Raw genomic sequence first — 20,742 nt, forward strand, 5'->3', positions numbered from 1 at the left:
ATCCGTGCACTTTCGAGCGCTGCTAATTCCGAACATAAACTGACCTTTGAAATTCTATCGATTCATGGAAGTAATTTTCAGCTTACCTACCATTTATTCTTCAATTTCATGTTTTTTGTGTGTGTTTCAATAAAAAGCTCATTCGACTATGAAAAGTGTAACATACGGTTGATGGAAACACCGCAAACCAGCCGATCCTTGAGTTTCTTTTGCCTTCCACCCCTTTGTAGCCGTTCCGATTGCATACATGCAGACAGGCTCCCACAAAATCATCATGTGTTTGATCGCTCACCCCTCTTTAGTCCAGAAGAGAACGCGTTCAGATGAAACGAGACGTGTACATATAAAGAGATGTCTCACATGGCACGCGACCAATCGGGACTGCCGCTGGTAGTTATGCCGAGTGGAGTTTACCCTGCCTGAACTCATACTCACACTGGCGGGCGGTCCGTCGCATGAAGTGAGCTCGATGAGGGTTGCCGCAGGTTATGTGTCGGAACGTGCAGGAAACAACCGGACATGTGTGACACTTGCTTCGGTTCATAAAGAGCGACGAAGCGCGCGCTTTTGGAACGTGTCTGCCACCTACAAACGGCTGTACCTATAGGTATGTAGGTCTGCCGTGTTGAGGTCTGATTGTCGAAACAATGGGAACTAATTTGCATGAATATTGATGGGGGTAATATATTAACGTGAGTACCTACCACTTGAGCAGGTTGTTATGGTGAACCTGAAGAATTACCGTTGCCGGTGCAGGTGATTCCCGATGTTATTTGATTATTGTTGCAATTCAACGAATTTGCAGGAATGTAAACTGACCTTTTGATAAATTTAGAGGAAAGTGCTTTTCTGGTTCGTAGTTGGGAAATTAGACTTAACTACTAATTAATATTTATCAAGGTCAGGGTGTTGATGTTTCACTTAAAACTGTCAATAAATTTTAAACACATTTTTGCACGCTCTATGAAAACATTTAACATGAGACAAGATTACTGAATCTCTGTATGTTAAACCGACGACACTCGATACTGTGACATTAACAATAAACCCAAGCAAATTAAAAATACATCTTAAGTATTTTACCATCAAATTCTGTAGGTTGGCATTGTTTCACTAACACTTAGGATCTAATTTTTCGCGGTTTTCAGTTTCAGATTATACAAAACTTTTTTTCAAACCTGCGTCACCACTTCGCTTTCTAAGTTTAAGTGCTAGTAAATACAAATTTAGAAATAATATTTTAAAGCTTTCGGTTATTGAAGTTTTACACAGGCTTGTAAACGATCAACTTTTTCATTTGATTCGCTCCTAGCTCTTCAAACAACCATCATATTATTTTTGATCAGAGGAAATAGAGCCACTGCACCTACCGCTGTCGCTGCTAGTTAGTGGTGCCACTGCTGGTACTCGGAAATATTACCTCTTCAATTAGGTATTTAATTTGTTCTCAAAAGGATAATTTATTGAGCAATTCTATATCATATATAATGCTAATCACATCTCTGTGCTATCCCTAACAATTAACACCGTCCCAGTGGCCATCCACCAGTAAACTGATTAGTTTGAGCCGAAGCAATAACTAGGTATAATATTAATAGGTATAATATTCTGTCGACCGTGTTAGGGAAAGCGAGCATTAACCGACCAATCAGATCATTCGAAATCTGCGTTTCAACAAGGCTTGGCGATTTTCAATAGTATAGTGTTCGCACGACTAAGGCTTGATTATGCGTTTTAGTGTCGTATGGAAGCAGATAACAGAAGATGTCGTACTCAGTTACGCTACATTCTATCTCGTTGCTGTTGGGAGTTGCATATTGCAGAGGAGAAAGACAATTTTATTCCGTGCTGGGACATGGAGGGAGTGTCGAATTTACAATCGTCTTGGTTAGGGGCCATCCACATTTCGTGTGGACAGCATTTAAGGTGGGGGGGGGGGGGGGGGTAATTAGTAATGTTCACGGTCCACACAATTTTTGTAGAATTTATATGGGCAGTTGTCCACGGAGGGGGAGGGGGGTCAAATCGTTAAAAATCTGTCCACTTGGAATGAGGATGGCCGTTCCAAGATGAAGTGTAACGAATGAACGAGAAAATATCAACTCTTCAAATTAAGTATTTAATTTGTCATCAAAAGGACAATACGCTGTTTAATTTACTATCGAATATCATGCTGATCGCATCTCTGTGCTATCCCTGACCATGGAAATAAGGCGCTCTTTTGATAACACAATGGAAAGCTGCTTTTTGACTGAAAATTTGACAGTCCACAGATTTTTTGCCAGCATCCCAAAAACGTTTATGTGTTGTCAAAATACGCCAGAGCTTTTTACTAGAGGAAGTGCTGACGCTGCTAGCACCACTACCGCTACTGTTGCTACCCACAGCTGCTTAGTTAGGACCGTCCTAATGGTCATTCACTAGTAAACTGATTGGTTTGAGCAGAGACAGGCTTTTAAATAACCTGAAGAGTTACTAGGTATCATATTCTGTCGATCGTGCTAGGGAAAGTAAGCAATAAGTGATCAACCAGAGGTCGAAATCTGCGTTTAAACAAGGTTTGACTATTTTCAACAGTACAATAGTTTGAATAATCAAATTTCAATTTTCTGCATTTGGGCGAATGTATCAGTTACTGCAAGAATGAATGAAATCCGTTGAAAACTAAGCGGCTTATAAGCATTCGAAAAAAGACAAATTTCGTCCCCTTTTCCGTTTTTAGATTTTCATTTTACACTCCTATGTAACCGAACTGTTTAAGAAACGTAGTTCTACATAAAAAATGCAAAATTATGAAATGAAATCGTAAATCAAAATATTTTCCACATTCTCAGCGATACCACAAATTGGTTTTGAAATTTGAATGAAAGATTAAAGGGCACATTTAACAAAAAAATAACAAATCATGTCATGTGGAAAAATTCGAAGATTCATACGAAAGGTGTAACCAGCACCTCCTGCGAAGCCTTCTGTGAAAATAGGCCACATTAGGCGGCATCCATGAAGTACGTCATGCACATAGGGGAAAGAGGGGGTTAAGGAAATCGTGACGATTTGTGACATAGGGGGAGGAGGGGTATGACGTTATGTGACGTCACATAAAAAATATTCAAAAATGAAAAATTTACTAAAAAAATTGTTTAGTTCACCTTCATTTTATTTACAATTTTTGATTAATAATCAAACTTAAACTAATCAGACAAACGCATTAAGGAAGATTCTTCCGTAACTGGTTGATTCAAAACGTCATCAGAAAGTCCTGATTCCCCAAATGGGTCTAACTCTGAATTGACGTACTTAATAAATGTCGCCTTATTCGCGTTGACTATATTATTACTAAACGCTTCTTTAAGAAACATCTCTCCGCCGACACAAACGCTTGCTACATTTTGTTTTTTTTTTTCTGATATATGATCCTATATAAAATCGTCTGCTAAACACATTGGCGTGGCCAAGATTAAAAGTCAAAAAACAGAATGTTGGCAACACTGCTAAAAATGATCACGTGGTTCGATTCTACATTTAAACGCTTCAAAATAAAATGTCAAGGTCACTTGTAATTCTTCAGGGTCCCAAAATATTTGCAAATAAAAAAAGTTGTTCTCCAAATTCGCAAAAAGTGGGGTTAGTCCCATCGGCCGAGACGTTCACTAATCGGTACAAAATTTTAGATTTATAAGTTCCAGCAAAAATACATCGACTCACAAGTTTCGGACACTTGAGATGGAATGACGCATATGCTAATTATTTTTCTGTTGATAACGACGAATTTAAAGGTTCTGAAACATCTGAAATTGTGTTCTACCAATGATGTTGAAACTTCATAAAATCTGATCCATTCGGAATTCGATTGAACAAAAAAAATCTTTCCTGCACGCAGACTTCCCAGTTCAAGGTTTCTCGTAATTTCCAGTCATATATTTTTCAATTTTTACGTTTTTTGTGTACGTATTTATAATTTATTTAAGAAAATTCGCAATATTGTACAATCATGTCCTCGACGTGAATGGAATTCCTTCGTGTTTTTTTTTTTCGAAAACCTTTGAACTTGTGTATACCGCTATCATTTGTTTCTCAATATGACTCCCAGAGGCGCTAAAATAATTCAAAAGAAACATATAAATACTTTGTAAAGATTTTATTTTATTCGAATTTAGTACCAGATAATAGACATTTCTCATCGTGAGAAAATTGATACGTCTATGATAAACTAGAAAAGTGCATTAGTTGGTCCTAGTTGATTTTAATTTATAAATACTGTTACCTTTTATTTTTGGGTACAAAACGCAATATAATAGTTGGAAGTTAGATCAAGTTCGCTATAGAATTCAGAACTTTTTTTGTCATTTACTTTTATCAACCTGTTTCCATAGGATCCAAATTTCCCGCCTACTATTGCTTTTGAATTTCCAGCGTCACAAGATTTAAGCTGAAACCAGCAAACATAAGAAAATCAGATCGTCTCTAACCTCAATTTCAGCTTAGTTCTGACTATACATATCAATGGTTGCTACTCCGTGATGGGTCCGAGCCATAAGATCGTCTCTAACCTCAATTTCAAGTGCCAAAGTCATTCTTCAACTTGACACTATAATAAGAACTTCCTCGTACAATGCGACCCGACTGGAAACAAAGCCACACTCGTTCGATGATTAGTGATACTGCACCAGCCGTGTTTCGGAAAACAAATAGGTCCGACAAATGCTTATCTGCAGAAGAAAGAATGGCAAACGGACCGAAACGACTTTATGTGCATGTGTGCCAGTTGTTGTTATTTATGACGACGCTAAACGATTTTCTTGCTCTACCGGAGTGGGCTCGGCCCGGAGTAGCTTACCAGACAGGATAAGTTCGCCAGGTTCGCCACTGCGTGTCAGCAAAGCACAGGTATAAAGGTGAAAGATACCGCGCACAAGTCTGCCACGCGATCGTTCCTTTTTCGGACGCTGCGCTTGTTCGACGCAAAATCTCACTCAAAAATATGGACCACTCGTCTTTCGTTGCTCTCTGATTAGATTGACGAAATATCGCATCATCTGTTGTTGGCTGGCCGATCATCACCACAGATGGTGGATCGAATTTCAACTTGGAGTAATCATCTTCGGTTCGAAAGGGAAATCGTTTTCTATTCCGCCACGTTTGATCGATTCTGTTGATCGAGCAAAACTGCTCTGGTAAATGACAGCTCTATAAATACACGCACAAAATTCGTACATAACCTTAACAAAGAATCAACCTTGTTCAGGAGGAATTTATCTAGGGTAATAATCCAGTTACCTAACCTAAGGAAGCTATTTTTAATTACATAATATCTAACACAAATTGCCGTTCATGTTAACCTTTAGTAAAAGAGCCTAGTCCGAATGAAATTTTGCAGCAATGCTGCTACACGGCTGCGGCAATCAGTATCTCATGGCGATTGCAACCGAGTTCAACCTCGTACTGCAGGCAGTCCGATTGTCTGCTGTATTGCAAAAATTGCCTTCAATTAGCATGTCACTCAATGGGTCCACTCGAAAAGGTTTGGTTGGATCGTTTGCTCGTTAAGAATGGAAGCGAAGATTAAATACACTAAATCATTCTTTCCGAGAAGTAACCAGCTCGAAATGTTATTCCTCTGAATCTATCTTTTGACGTAAACATCGTTCACACGAGTTTCAGGATTATTTGAGGTTTTTTTTAACCAAAACAGTACTTTACATCAGCAACCGCATTTTGTTTTTTTTTTCTATTTTTCTCATGTAGGAAAGGTTGTGTAATAATTTCGAAAACTGCCATAAGAATATATCTTGATATCGAACAAAACATTAGAAAAGCACATCCGCACCTATGCGGAGTTCAAATAAAATTTGCCCAACAAGCAGACCACTTCTGTCTAGGCCTACTCGACGGGAACATTTTCACACCTATACCGTCCCTAGTTTTTGGGTCTGGAGGATAAAAGCAAATTCACAGCGCCGCAGCAATTATAACAGACAGAGAGGTAAAGCAAAGGAAACTAGCCCGGGCGCGAGTATCGCTACTTGATACATGCTAATTTGGTGAAGTGATCTAGAAATCCAGTTTGTACGGCTAGACCTGTATAAAAGTTACATTCGGGAAAGCGCCTGCTTTGTTTGTTGATCCTCGAGGATGCAAGGAAGCGCCTTTAGCAAAAATGCAAGCTCATCTCAATCATTGCAAACGTTTACTCATGGTCAATGCAAAGGTTATATACAATTCTCACTTGACAGGAGATTATGTCAGATAACTGACAGACGATACAGCCCATGTATGGCATTCCTTTTTCTTCCATTAAAGTTTAGCATTTAGGCAATCATAATATAGTTTTTATTGTTATGATACAACACATATGGAAGTTGAAACCAACTCCGACAGTATCTTTTTCACATTAAAACAGAAAATCAAATGAAGCAAGGCAAACAACTGCGATGTTTACTCTACTTGTTTTTCATCGCTAGGACTCGAGCATGATTCTGATAAATATAAATAGCAAACAATTACCATCATCGTCATCATCAGCGTTCGGATTGTCCAGTATTCAATAGCGCAGACAAATATGGACGAGAGTAAACATCGGTTCACTGGGGGAGGAGGAGTGCAAATAGCGCTCAGTTTTAACCATCGTAAAATCGTGGACCGACGGTACGATTCGCGGAATATTCATCCTTTTTCGATTGTAAACAGGGCCACCGAAAGCAAACAAGTCCAAATTATGCGATGCTTCAACGCTCCGAATCAGAGCGTAGTATCGTATACGGTACAGTCCAAATAAACGATCAAATATGTTCAATGGACACATAAGTATTGAATTTTATCTATTTGTACACTACCAGCGCAATACACTGAGGTCATTTTTAGGCGGTTATTTTACGCGACTCTTCGAATTGGCTCGGTAATGTTGTACAATTTTTGTAGGAATAATAGATGAATCGTAAATAGCTATCTACAAACAAACTAGGTTTACAAAATTGTCATCATTGTTTTTCCGTCAAACCCTCATTGCATGAAACTCAAAAATTTCGTTCCTTCCATTGTTCCATTAGAGTATGCCGCACTAATTTGACTTGTAAATGATCCAATATTCCAATAAAAGCCACTCCACCGCCAGCAACTAGAAGGAGTCACTCAGGAGTCCTCAACGGAAGCTCCTTCGGTGCGTGCAATGATGCATAGAAAGAAGATGACATCAAGTGCCTGATCCCTATCGGGCTCAGGCTCTGGCTACTTCGAGTGCTATCAAAACACACTCGAATAATAACCATTTCAGGGAGTACTACTGAACCTGCACCCTCGGCAACGATGGAAAGGGATCATCTTTTTTTATTGTATTTGACCGGTAGCTTGCATAAACAGTGACCAAACTTGACTTTAAACTAGGTCTTTCTTCGCTTGCCATTGAAAAATCAATGGAATACAGCTCAGATTTGCTTTATAGACATCAAATTACAGTCACAATCAGCAAGCTCTACGATTTTTTACGCATAAAATTAATGTCTGTTTTGTTTTGTTGGTTGGTTCTCGTCAGACTAGTATTGCAATAACTAAAAATCTTGCTCGTGTTGCCATGAGGTATAATTAAAACTTAAACATTCATTCTTTCCAAGTGCGTCTACCTGAAATTATGGTGAAGAGGGAAATCCAACTTTGATAAAATTGTTTTCAACTGTTACAAAAGTATGGTTGATTCAATCAAAAGGATTCTTTAAGCATAAACTCTACGCCAAATCATTACCAGTGAGTATTGGATTGTGAGGGCGGTGGTTATCTAACTCAACCCTTAAAAATAACCGTTGCGACGATACCCTAAGAATTATCACAGCAGGCGGCATTCATTCCGACTCACCAAGCAGGCGTTGAAGTCATTTGGCAGTCACCGTTGTTTTTCTCCATACCCCTGGCTGCGGCAGTTAAAACAAACATCAATCGTTATAAGTGGACCGCTGTCTGATATATTAATCACACGGCAAAGACGATCCCGATATCGTTTCAAAAGAGTTTCCAAAAAAAACACAATAAAGCGAGGTTAGAAATTTTTATAGCGGTTATATTTGCTTGAATAAGATCATCAAATCATTTGGTTTGAAATTCTCAAATTTCTACACAAATTCGGAGACTACTGTTCTTTTCTCGGTTTTGTTACACGGCTGAAGATGTTTTTATTTGTTCACTTTAACGTTTTGTTCGTTTTGTTCGAGTCTCGGTTTAGGCGTGAAACGATCAGGTTTTGCCGTTGATTATCATGATGAAGAAATCTGCAATATTTAGATTAACTAAAATATTGAATGAGTAATTTTTCTCAGAACTTGTTTTTGTTAATTGCAAATAATATAATATCAATTTTTAGGTTACCGACTTGTTAGATATGATGCTGTGCTTTATTTCCTGAAAGCAACACAACTCTCCCCCTTTTACCAATACTGTGTTTAATTGAATCAGTTGACTTAGTAATTAATAATTTTATGCGTATATTCGTATAACCAGAATGACGTTTTGGTAATTTGATATTATATTTGGTCGGCGTGCGACCAGATCGAACTAAGCGTCAAAAACATTATTTCGAGTAATCGGGGTTCAAAGTTTTACCACCCCGTTTGTTTTCTGCAAGCTACTGCAGGAAATTTTTATTATAATATCATCATGAACTGTTCAAATGATTTCATTTTTTCATGAAGGATAGATTATTAAATTTCACAACCACTGGTGTTGAAAACTCAATTTTTAAAAAAATGGCGCTTGATTCGGTCTGGTCGCACGCCGACCATTTGAACAATACCTACTTCAGTAAATTTTACCGAAGTTCTCGTAATAATTTGACACCCAAAATTTTCGAGTGGTAAGCATACTAAAACTAGTTTCAGAATTATTTCATGAACTCTCATTTAAGTTTGACAAGATTTCAATTCTCGGTTGGTATTAATTGGTAGTTTGATATTTTGATGTATGCGTGATGTATGATGTATCTCGTTGAACTCTCGGTAAATTATTTTACCATACTAGGTGATAATATCTAAATGCGTTGTTCATTTTTAGTCGTGTTTATACAAACTGAGCGACGTAAAATTACATCTTACGGCAACATTGGGCTGCAAATTAAAAAACCGACATCGAGAGCGTCACGAAAATTGTCCACTTTCAAATACTTAAAACTCACTCAGTTTCTAACGAATTTCCCTCATTCTTACAGCAATTGATTAGAAAATAAGCTGTGCGTCCTCCAAAATGCGAAAAATTGTAATTATGTGACGCTAACTTTTGTTCTATTAAGAAATGTGGAGCTATGTTAGGCCGAATATCAAGCGAAAGTCTCAGTGTCAGTCTGAATCGAACTACAAACCAGTACCGCTTTCTTCCCCAGCATAGCCAACACTAAAGCGAGCACACGATTTGATTTTGTAAACGATTTTTTGTTGTTTTGCTCTTTCGTGCGCACAATGACACGCCCACCGGAAGTATAACTCTCAGTAGTCACGTATAAAAACTAGCATGCATAAATTTGGTCTTCAGTGTCTATCCGTTCACTGTTGCAGGAAACTGATTTACTGGGAACTGGATCGACCAGCAACAAACAGGGCCGCGGTAAGTTACAGCGCAGCAGGCGGCGATTTCCAGAGGCGACGCGTGACCAAGTGGGCCACCTGTTCAATCGACATTTGCAACATTAAAACAACAGTATTGCGATAACAAATTTTAAAAGTTTTATTTATCAACATTTATTTATATAACAAAGGAATCCTTCGGTTTACTTTTAACGCAAACTTGTCGATAATATCGTCGTAAAATAATGGCGTCAGCATCATCTCATGGAGTAAATCTTTCTCCACAGCCATCATCATAATACCAAATAATCGATTCTGACCCGATTTAGACCGCAAATAATTTTTGATCCGTCGGAGAACCGAAAACGTTCGTTCGATGGACGCCGTTGTATTAGGCAATGTCAGTATCATTCTGGCCAGCCGAAGCGTTTCGGAGAAAGTTTGATGCAGGTTTTGTCCAAGGATAAACGAAATTAAATACAATATATTTATGGGACGATAATTGATACCGTTGCTATCAGTGACCGTTTCGCCAGAAACATCAATTGCATCATTAAGCGTTCTGTAGAAATGATGCTCTGCTTTGAGCTCTTCGATAGAACCGAGGCAAGCCTTGACGTTACGTAAACATTCTACTACGTCCAATTCTTTTGTTTGCAAAATTTGATACAGAACATCTGTATGTGCAAAAATATTAGCAAAAAGTTTGAGCAAGAATACGGTATTGAATTCAAGCATGAATGCGTGAAGACCTCTGGCTGTAGTACAAGTTTCAGCATCAAAGACACTGTCGCCAAGATAAATCTCACCTAAACATTCATTAATCGCTGCATAATTCGAATCAATTATTTTGATCATACGCGAATTATACGACCATTTGGTCTTGCAAACATTTGGTATGTGGGTCTCCATAAATTGCTTTAATGTCTCGCTGCGTTTAGGTGACTGCGAGAAAAATGCCGCGAGTGATGAGATCGTGTTGAAAAACCTTGCTGATTTCTTGTTATTTGTGCACGAGTGAAGTAGCACCAAATTAAGCAAATGTGCGCGGCAGTGGATATATCCAGCTTTTGGAAACCGTTGCTTCACCAATGTTTGCACTCCAGATTTGACCCCGGACATTACAGCAGCTCCATCATAGCTCTGAGCTACAACTTTGTCACCATCAAGACCAAAATACGCTGCTATTTCATCAACGTGTCCGGCCAACGCAGCGGCGGTTTTGTCACTGCTAACGTCTGCCAATCTAACGAGCCTTTCAACTGGTGTTCCTAAAATTTTAATGAACAAAAAAATGTTTGAGCCTCGTTGAATTGAAAAAAAAATCAACTATTTGTTAACATATTTGCAAAATATATTTTATGAATATTTCTTACCATCGGGCCGTAAGTAGCGCAGAGTACAAGATAGTTGCGATAACCGAGCCGAATCTGTTGATTCATCCATCATAATGGACACGAACTCAGCATCAAGAACTTCTCTTGTAATTGTTTGAAGCATGTAGCTTTCAATGCATTCTATAAGCTCGTTCTGGATTCCTCCCGACGTTCCGCTGAAAACTTTATTATTTATAAAGTCCTGGAATGCTGGATCCCTGGCGGCGATCAACGTGCAGAGGTCTTTATAATTTCCTCTGTTCGTGGAATCGGAACATTCATAATGTCCGCGAAAGGCGAGACCGTGAGTGCCAAGGAAACAGGTGATCTCAATTAAAGTTCGCATACCCTTCCGGTTTTTCGTTACTTCTTCGTTATGCTTATTGCGGGTGATCTGCCGGCTATGGTCAAGTGCTTCGTCTATCCTCATTTGCCCGAACATCGATAAGGCAAGTGAATTATTTATGTGATCTTTAGAGCTCGAATGCGTTTTAATTGACGCAGAAAGGTGATTCAGATCACTATATCCTTCCTTGCTCCAAACATTTTTTTCATTGGCGCTACGGCAAAGCAAACATGGCCAGCAGAAAAGTTTATTTAATTTCGCCGATCCACACAGCCATTGCTGGTCATACGATGACACATTAAAGTTGCGGGACATAATTTTCCCCTTCTACTTATACGTGGATTTTAATTGTTCCATAGGTGGACGAGGAACCGGACGTCCAATAACTTTAATTTTTTCTTCCATGGTTCTAGCGGCAAACGGGCGCTTTAGCATTTGCTCAACAATGCAATGATCCATAACGTTGTCCATCTGGAAATCCACGCAAACAATCTCCAGTAGGTATATGGTAGTTTGTTATGATTTATTGAAATATATGAAGTAATTAAACTTTACTCACCACGTATCGTTCCTTAAACGAGATTGAAATTTCACACAAGAAAGCAATAGAAATTTGAAAGATGGAGCAATGGTAGTCTTAGCCGTCACAAACAAATCAAAAGCAACCGTAACGTGAGCAGTCAAACATGTACTATACCATTCTAGTTACCATACTATGGTTCAAGTTATTGAATGAACAACATCAAGAAAAATGGCTTGAATCGAAACCACACATCAACGAAAAAACACCACTACATCTACAATAACCATGAATGAATTTGTTCGATTTTTCATTTGTATCGCACTCAGCGCTGCGCGACACTTTTTTTCTCACGTGAAGAATAATGTCATCAATGAGGAAATACATGAAAACCCTTCGCTGCACTCTCGGCTTTGCATCGACCTGACGCTCGCTTGAGCGTTGAGAGCTGTGTACTCTCGCGGCCTCTCTCAAATTTCAATGAACGAACATCAAAGAATGGTGGGCGTGGGGGTCGGCGTCGGCGGTATCGTTTCCATCGGCTTGGTTCAACATAATTTTTGAACCGCAAATGTCATTTTTACGCAAGGCTGCGCATTAGTAGTGGTGCACGCTTTATGTACATAACTGGCTGCGTACGCTATAGTACTTGAAAATGCAGAGAAGTGTTTGAATGAATGCTAGTTCAGATAAATGATTTGAACAAACGGTAGTCATTACTGCTTATCTCGTTGTGTTGTGTTGTATTACGGGTGAGCTGTGTGGCGGGTGGGTTGAGTAGTGTAGAGTGAGTTTAGCCAGGTTATATTCTTCACGGTGGAGAAATAAATAGAAATTGAAATTGGTGGAAATAAATTTAAAATCAAAAAAATGTTCGAATGTTCGAAATAACATTAAGGTTACAAGAAAACTTAATGATGTCAGATCCATGCTACAAATGAGAAATAATTCGAGTAATTGTTCTGAAATTGTCTACCTGTCCTATGAACAGGTTGAACAGGTGGACGAAACGCCTCTGGCGATTTCAAATAACTCATAGCGTTCCATAGTGAACGAACCAACATAGGAAACCCGGCGGAGCGCGCATTGGCGATTGTAGATCACCTTGCACAGCGCGCTATGTCCCCAGCTTTATGAAAACTATTCTGCCGTGAGATAACAAAGTGACGTAAAGGCCATTTTTTCGAATATAGGTTTTTCATGCCAATTTGTTCATTATTCGAAGACCTTATTCGAAGACCTTATCTTTTTTAATAACGAACACACTATCTCAAAATTGGTATACCGTCGTTTTTGTTCATAACTGGCACAACTCATCTTTCATAGTATCGTGAATAACAGGTTATTGGTGTGTCATAATAGTTATACAACACAATAATAGTATGCGCGAGTGGCGGAGAAATTTGAACTATTTCGCAATGATTTTGAGGCACTAAGAAGTGCCATTGGTGTGTCGCAATAGTGATACCTGGCAATTTCGTTTAACTTCCCGTCATATGCCAATCGCATATGACGCATTTGCTACCATTTTCAGAACTTTTCCAACTACCAAGTATTCCGTAACAGCTAGCAAACAGACGGGCGCTCCAGCATCAGAGCAATTTTCTTCGCACTGCAGACGATGATAGGAGCTTAGCACGAAATGACCGGGATTATGGCTTTCCCATTTTTACCACGACTAGACCTTACCGTCCGCATGGTACTAACTTAGGCATAGAAATGACTTCAAAATTTCTGTTTGCTACCTTTTAGTTCAGGCTTGGGATAGAAACTCTTTGAGAAGGAGGAGCCTCGTAGACGACGAAATGAAAGAGAAAAATTAGTTTCCCGTTTTCAATAGCTGTACTGGCCGCAATTGGAAAATAAAGGCTAAGAATCAAAGCTGGTGTACAACGAGTGATTGGCAGGAACTTTTTAACTACTTCACAATTAAATGATTTTCGGGCCCTCTGAAGCTGTTTTTCAAATTGCCAATGAACGTACGACTGTGCAGTAGAAGTATCTTCGCCGGTCGAAGGTTCGGGGAAAATTTGCCTTCTTGTAGCATAATGAATTACAAACAATCTTCGTTCTCGTGTACCAATGCAAATGGTCCAGAAACCGAATTTAGAGGGAAATTTGGGTCTAGAGCTCCATACCAATATTTTAGACAGAAACTTTTTTTGTTGCTACATATGCAATGACGCTTATTGAAAAATTATCGAAAATTAGAGTGACCCAAATTTCGATGAGATCAAGTATCTAACTTTTTTATTTTTGTAGATCAAAGAATAAATTTAGAACAATGTTAAAGCTCCGTTAATTTTAAGCAACTTTGAAGAAAAAAGTTTTTGTCTATGTTTTAAAATAACCAATTTGGATTGAAAAAACACATTTTTCGCTGTAACTTTTTTATTTCAATTTTCACTTTACAACTATCTTTGAACGACTTTGAGGAGTTTTTAGGAGAAACAATTTGCAATGTTAAGATTGTGAATATCTCAATTCTCAAAGTTATTATTGATTTTCATCAAAAATATGCCTTTTTCTTTTGTTTGTCGTTATTTTTGGGGTAAACATAAAAAATATCCCTTGACTCAATCTGAAGGGCACATTTGACTCTATATATAGAGAATTTTTTTTTAAAATATGTTATTTTTTATATTTGAGTAAACTTAATTTGAAAACATGACAAAAAATTTAACAAACTTATTTGTTTTGCATGTAAAAGCGCAAAGATTTTTTTTTGTATTTTCTTTCAAAACAAGGAGAATATCTTCATCAATTTGATAAAAAATCAATCAACTGGTTCAAAAGTTATGAATTTTTGAAAATGAAATGCGTCGAATAAAGCCGTTTGTTGTTTCATAAAAGTGTTAACAGGTTAGGGACCATCCATTATTGATGTCACGCAATTAGGGGGAGGGGAGATTATTGTGATTATTGTGACATTTTGTGACATTTGAGGGAGGGAGGGTTAGCTTGAGTTTGACATCACATTTCAACTTAAAAAAAAAAACAACAAATAAGTCACATAGCTACACCACAGATGATACATACTTTCATTATGCTTTCCTTTTTTTGCTTGAGATTTGCTGAAGATAAAATATGTTTTAAAAGCATAATATTTGTTAGTGTTAGTTGCCGTGCATGTTTGTTGATAAATTACAGTACAATTTCGTACATTTTAGTCTTTTTTAATCCTACAAAAATGGTGACAAAACGTGAATAAGAATAGTCGATTTGCGACTCCATCAACAAAATCCTCGGACTTAGGATAATTCAACGCTTTTTCTAGTTTTTTTATAATCCTCTTTTCCTTTCATTTTCAGGTTTTCTTTCAGCAAAATCGTTCTGATTTAGAAAAAAATGCTTTTTTTACGAATTTCTCAATTTTTAGTCAATTATAACCAAAGAAGGGGGAAAGGGGTATAAAAATGTGACGTAATTTAGGGGGTGGGGTCACGTAAGTTGTGACAGTTTGTGACAAGAGGGAGGGGGGCAGTTAATTTTTTTCCCAATTTGGCGTGACATCATGAATGGATGGTCCCTCATTGAGTTTTTTTTTGTTTTTTTTGGCATAGGGTAACGTGGGAAGTTTGGCCAGCTTTAGGAAGTCATTTTACAATTTATTTAAAACAAGACGTTTTTCAACATAAATACCTGTCTATATTTTGGCCCACCTCTATATTTAGAACTGTGTGAAGAAATATTTTGGACAAATTGTATTTTATATCACAATCGAGCTTTTTAGAGCAGAAATAGTGGATTTGAGGAGCAAATCCTTCTGCCGTGCAGTTAATTTTTAGCAATTTCAGACATCTGAAAATGAAGAGGCACTTTCAGCCAATTTCATATCGTTTAATGTAATCAACTAAGAAATAATTACCTTTGAATTGCTACAGGCTGCATCAACTTGTAAGAGAGCGATTCTCGCTGAAACTAGGTCACTAGGTGCACAAGGTCTTTCAAATTTGATGTCTGCTGTATCCCGCACTTCTGTTAATAGCAATACCCCTATTGAGAAGTGGCGTGCTTATTATGAATGTTCATCAGTGCTTGTGTGTAATGTGCTACTCTTCCTTACACGCTTACTGTTCTACTATACCGATACTCGTTCCTCTTGCCAAATATCACCAATTATAATTCCCTTGAGAAGTTTCGTCGTGCGTCCTTCTGACCAGTTTTATTGATGAGAGGGACTTATTTTTTGTTAAGAGGACGTTACGCAAAGGTATTGTAGATTTCAGGGTAAAGGAAGGGTAACTGGTGGGGAGCCTGAGAATAAACCTTAATGCTTAAGTCCTTTTTGACATCGGATGGCCTGGTTCTACTAAGATTCGAACCCACGACCATCCGATTGACAAAGCGGACTCTGTAACCTTGCGGCAACGCAGCTCCCCTAAATGCACGATAAAAAAGATATTAGAAATAGAGAAAAAATATTTGTGAAGAAAAAAAATAGAGAAAAAATGATAATGACGGGTACCATAGATTTGTTTCTTGCTTTACTATTATTTTAGATGTAGAAATACAGTAGAGATTTTTTTTAATATTTGGTAGCTATTTAATATCTACTAACAGTGATTGTCATAAATGGAGCTTAACAACAGTTCAATCTTCGGATGAAACTTTAGAAAAGTAACGTTGCATGTTTTTTGCACTCTAATATCGTATTCGTTTTTGCGGCGTAGCCACACGAGGACTACACTTTTGCCATGTAGGTGTTTTTTTTACTTTCCAGATTACACAGAAACTACATCCGAAGGCAAAAGGGTGTAGTTTGAAAACACCAACAACAAGAACAAATACTGTCACATGCCGTACGAAAAAAATGAGCTTGGTCGATTATTGACGTAGAATTACATCTAACGGCAACATTGGGCTGCAAATTGAAAAAGCGAAAACATCGAGAGCGTCACGAAAATTGTCCACTTTCAAATGCTTAAAACTCAGTCAGTTACTCAGTTTTAACGGATTTCCTTCATTCTTACAGCAATTGATTAGAAAATAAGCTGTGCGTCCTCCAAAATGCGAAAAGTTGTAAATATGTGGCGCTCACTCTTGTACTACTGAGAAATGTGGAGCTTTGTTAGGCAGAATATCAAGCGAACGTCACAGTGTCAGTCTAAATCAAACTAAACAACCAACCACTACCGCTTTCTTCCCCAGCACAGCCAACACTAAAGTTAGGACACGAATTAATCTTGTTAACGATTTGTTGTTGTTTTGCTCGCTCAAGTGCACGCCCGCCCACAGGAAGTGCACGCCACGCCCACATGAAGTATAACTCTCAGTAGTCACGTATAGAAGCTAGCATGCATAAATTAGGTCTTCATTGTCTATCCGTTCACTGTTGCAAGCAGCGTTGCCAGGTATCCAGATTTAGCTGTATTATCCAGATTTTTGAACATGTATCCAGATAGACAGATTTGATGTCCTATTATCCAGATTTTTCATGAATGATCCAGATTTTATCCAGATTTTATTTTTACTGTTCCGCAAAAAGGTTATCACTTCAAATTTGGCGCGAAATTTTGCAATTTTGTCACCTCAAATTTTACGTACCCCAAGACTTTTATCCGAAGACTTTAACTTTCACCCCACGAAATGACTTCCAGATTTTTTTCAGATTTTTTTTTGCCTTTTCCAGATTTAAAAAAAATTACCTGGCAACGCTGGTTGCAAGAGACTTATTAAGGTACTGGGAACTGTATCGACGCAAGCAGGGCCGCGATAAGTCACTGCGCAGCAGGCGGCGATTTCAAATAACTCGCAACTTTCCATAGGGGACGAACCAACATAGGGAACCGGCGCACAGTGGCAGGTCTCTGAACAAAAGTCGAAAAAACCCCAAAATTTTTAAATGATTGGAAATTACATGTTATTACATTTTTGGGATGGTAAACTCATTTCTTATGTCAGAAAAAGTTAAAAAAAGCAATTTACGCAGCTAAAGTGCCGTTGGGCCTTTTTCATGATCAGATTTTTTTCTCTAATCATGTGTAGAATTTTAATAGGGGAACCGCTCAATCTCAACACCTATATTCATCTCATTGCTCTTATTTATCCAATTTTCTGTAGAATTTAACTTTTTTTTTCAAATTAAATGTAGTTTTATTTTACCTCTCAATTCAGTCAAGTAGTCGGAAGTTCAGAACGATGAGAAGAGCGAAAAAGAAGCGTCGACAAGAATACAGGTGCTAAGATGAATGTTGGGGTGGTTCCCCTACTAGTTCTTAATCGAAAAACTTTAGAATAGTATTTTTTGTTTGATTTATAGGGAACTCCTTTATTAAAAAGGGTGGTGCAAAAATCATTATAATTCAATTTATTTTGTTTTGAAATTTTTTAGCTTTCAAGCCGTTTAAGATCTGTTAAGAGATCGTACGGTAGTTTATTTTTAGGGTTTGCAATCCCGGGAACGATTTCCCGGGAAATAGCTTTTCCCGGGATTCCCGAATAATAAAATTAATATAATAAAATTAAATAACAATAAAAATAAATAAATAGCAATAAAGCAATAAAATTAAATAGCAATAAAGCAATAAAATTAAATACGTCAAACTGGTGCGACCTGAAATAAATCATTTAATAAAACTCAAAGTCAGTATAGTATTTCGAAATAAAAATCATCTTTGCATGTTAATTAGTAAGCCTTCAAATGCTCTAAGACTGACTTATTGTGAGTCGTATTAAACTGATTGTTTAGTATTCTATCGTTTCCTTCCGGTTTTTTCGGTCACAGAAAACCACCGAACGGCGAAATAACGAAATGACGTAGTTAATTAACCAAAAATCTTCCTTGGAATCTTACGTTCTAATCAATAATGATATAAACTCCAAAAGGGTTGTTCTGTCAATGAAAACTAGATTTGAGACGCAGTTTATTTAAAATAGATCGCAATGGTATATTTAGCAAAAATATTTAAAAAAAACGAATGGATTTGCTACCCCTCAAGTTAACAGTAAATATTTACTGTAGTGTAAAAAACATTTTGCCCGAAAAGTCCGTACCGAATACAGCATATTTTCCGCGTCCAATGCCTGCCTAAAAGCTCAAACACAATGGATACGTTTGCGTTGCGTTGACGTTAATTTGACAGAAAATGTATGGGCTAACTGTCAAATTGCCGCAAACCCAGTCGTAACGTATCCATTGTGGTTTTCTCTTCCACAAACTGAAAGAATTGGACACCAGTTTTCAATTAAGTCTAGCAAAAGCTGTAATCGGTGATTTGAAAGTATCCTAGAATTCAAACATTAGCGGTGATTCAGCAGATTTGAGCAAAGCTTTACAGAAGGAAATAAAATTTTTGAGCTTAACGAAAAATTGTCAGCGGATCTGAAGCAATTGTTTGACGACTTGAATACCCTTAATTCTCCTCTTCTGCAAATATATGCTACAAAAATCGATCACGAATTTTTTATGTTAACTTGAAAATGTTTTGTATTTCATTTGTTTTTTTTTTGTTTTTCAAATGAAATCACATGAAAAATTTTTAAACAATTTTTTGTTACCTTTGACTGATGAACTTCATTTAAAATATCCCGGGAAATGCGATTTTTCATTCCCGTTTCCCGGGAAATCGATTCCCGGGAATATTGCAAACCCTATTTATTTTAACGTCATAGGAAAAATAAAAGACGATATATTTTTTTCTCATCAATTAAATTTATCCTCTCTTTATACTTCTTGAGGTACTAAAAGCGGTTTTAAAATTTACATCAAAATGCTTGAAACTACCGAAAAAAAACTTCATGTATACTTCCCAGTCAATAATTTTATTGAAATATACTAAACTGAATATTTTACAACTGACCACCATACGTCTCAATATCTCCCTATGAGCAACGATGTGTGAAACGGCACCAAAAAATCAGAAAAATACAATAAATTTCCCATTGATTGTTGGTTATCCGATCGTTCCGCACTGTTTCACAAGAAAAAAAAATGTAAAAATGAAATTAGAAATACATGTTTTTGGCTTCCCTGCAAAATGTTTTACCTTGATTGAAAAATTGGTTGTATTTTTAGCAAATCTTGGAAATTTACCAGAAAGTACATAAATTTTCCTTCAAAATGAAACTTGTTGAATCAAAAAAGGGCCAAAACCAAGGGAGATACAGGTGTTTGAAGTTAATCTAAAAATTGTGATTTAAAACATGAAAATCATCGAAATTGCCTGATATAACAACATTCAAAGTGCGATTGAAACCTTCATATACCACTCGCATATGACGTGAGATGATTTTCGTTCTGTTGTTGAGCTTTATCAAATACTATGTATTCCGTAATAGATAGCAGATAAACGCTCCAGCATCAAATTAATTTTCTGCGCACTGCAGACGATTAGTTCGGCTTACCGAAAATTGGAGTCCAGCAAAAAATGAGCGGGATTTTGCCTCTTTCTTCTGACCAGACCTTACCGTCTATACGATACTAACTTAGGAATAGAAATGAAGTTAAAATTTCTGTCTGCTACCTTTTATTCCAGGCTTTGGAGAGAAACTCTTAGAGAAGCAGGAGCAATTTACGCACCTAAACAAATAGACAATAGAATGAAAGATAAAACGACATGTTGCACACTGGGAAAAAATTAACCCAAAATCCCACTTATTAGAAGCCACTGGGCTGGAAACCTGAAATATAGTATTTCTTATGTAAAATTGGTCAATAAATCGAGTGGTGACATTTTCATTCTGTGCAGGACACGGAATAGGATCTATATTTCCAAAACTACGCAAAAATAGGGTAAAAAGGGCCAAAAAAGATCATTCCCCGTGCCCTGCCCAGAATGGAACCATCCTTACCTTACTACCACTAGATACTTACTTCTTTCAAAAATGGACCCACACGTGCCTATTGTTCTCTATGGTACCACCTAGACCGCTATAGAATTAATCAATAAATCTGACAATAACACGCGTGAAGAAAACTCTCCTAATTAAACAAAAATTTACTCGAAATTACCCGTTAGG

At 37.4% G+C, this 20,742-nt stretch overlaps 1 long non-coding RNA gene across 1 annotated transcript; it reads right to left on the reverse strand.

Annotated features, from left to right (window-relative positions):
- Positions 1-3,955: 3,955 nt before the first annotated feature.
- Positions 3,956-5,147, reverse strand: LOC129731642 (uncharacterized). The gene is made up of 5 exons (XR_008729052.1): positions 4,838-5,147; positions 4,498-4,709; positions 4,265-4,429; positions 4,161-4,210; positions 3,956-4,095 (listed from the first exon to the last, which is right to left on the reverse strand). It is a non-coding gene; the product is annotated as an uncharacterized LOC129731642 (long non-coding RNA).
- Between the last annotated feature and the right edge of the window lie 15,595 nt (positions 5,148-20,742).

The sequence above is a fragment of the Wyeomyia smithii genome, chromosome 1 (genome assembly GCF_029784165.1).
Source record: "Wyeomyia smithii strain HCP4-BCI-WySm-NY-G18 chromosome 1, ASM2978416v1, whole genome shotgun sequence".
Taxonomy (NCBI): Eukaryota; Metazoa; Arthropoda; class Insecta; order Diptera; family Culicidae; genus Wyeomyia; species Wyeomyia smithii.